The sequence below is a fragment of the Gekko japonicus genome, unplaced genomic scaffold, assembly GCF_001447785.1.
Source record: "Gekko japonicus isolate JY-2015 unplaced genomic scaffold, Gekko_japonicus_V1.1 scaffold356, whole genome shotgun sequence".
NCBI classification, from domain to species: Eukaryota; Metazoa; Chordata; class Lepidosauria; order Squamata; family Gekkonidae; genus Gekko; species Gekko japonicus.
Window position 1 is genome coordinate 121,949 of NW_015175979.1, and position 1,562 is coordinate 123,510.

A 1,562-nucleotide genomic window follows, 5' to 3' on the forward strand; every position below is an offset into this window, starting at 1 on the left:
CGGCTTACAAACTCCTTTCCCTCCCCTTCCCCACAACAGACACCCTGTGAGGTGGGTGGGGCTGAGAGAACTCTGACACAAAATGCTCTTTTTCAAGGACAGCTGTGCCAGAGCTTGTGACTGACCCAAGGTCACATCAGCAGGTGCAAGTGGAGGAGTGGGGAATCAAACCCGGTTCTCCCAGATTAGAGTCCGCACACTTAACCACTACACCAAACAGCTTTTACATTGCAGCTGTCCTGCTTTTAAACTCTCCCGGCGAATGTAGCCACGCCTACTGTACAATTACCAACCAATAAGTTTGTATGCATAAGGACCCAATCACGGACGTTCCCGCTCAGGGAGCTTGCTGACAAGTGATTGGTTAGGTGCTTCCTGGGCTAGCAATGTGATTGGATGTATTTGGATCCTAGTATCTCACTACTAGATGATTAAGGAGCTCATCCTGCCATATCCTAGCAACGTGTTTCCAGGATTTGGCAAGTTAAAGAGCACCATGAACAAGCCACTCAGGTTGGGACGTTGGCCAACCCCCAATAAATGCTCAGCAGAAAACAGAGGAAGGAGAAGAGCAGGATGGTTTCAAACAGATTGGATTATAGTCATTTCCACATGGTGGTCATGGTGGTGGAAAGTACTGACAAGACTTATGGCATCCCCGTAGGGTTTTCAAGGCAAGAGATGTTCAGAGGTGAGTTTGCCATTGCCTGGACTTCTTCTTTGGTGGTCTCCCATCCAAGTACTTATTGGAACATTTGGTAAAAATAGTTAGATATTCAGAGCTTGCAATGGATCTTTGCTCACTGGAGAGGGGGCATATTCTTTCTGTGTAAAAATCTATTTCTAAAGGGAAAGGTACACGGGAAACAAACAAGACCACATCCTTATAGTTACAAGTACAACAACAGACTGACTGCCCACACAGTTGGTAATGGAGATTCTTCTTTCTTCTTGACCAGGGCTTTTTTTGTAGAAAAAGCCCAGCAGGAACTAATTAGCATAATAGGCCACACCTTGACAGCATAGCTCATTAGCATATTAGGCCACACCCCCATGTTACCAGAAGTGTGGTCATCCAGCCACACCCACCTTTTGCTTCTTATTCTGTTTATTTTGTTTATTCTCAAAACCCAGGGCTTTTATTTGTAGCAGGAACTCCTTTGCATGTTAGGCCACACACCCCTAATGTAGCCAGTCCTAATGAGTTTCTGCTGTTGGGTGTGGCCTATTATGCTAATTAGTTCCTGCTGGGCGTGGCCAACTCAGGAGCCAGCCGGGACTCTGTTCCTGTGTGTTCCTGCCCCAAAATAGCCCTGTTCTTGACCCTAGAAGGAAATCACCTGAATACATTAACCAATGATTTTTAGTAAATAAGCTCCAGTTTCCAGGGCTTCCCCCCCATTGGCTTTGTGCCAGGTTACCTTCCAGGTCAGGCTAAACAACAGCACACAAGGTCAACACATTAACCCTATAAGGACTGAATTTAGACCTCGGAACGCACTTATTTCCAACAGTACTAACCAGGCCTGATCCTGCGTAGCTTCTGAGATCTGACAATATCG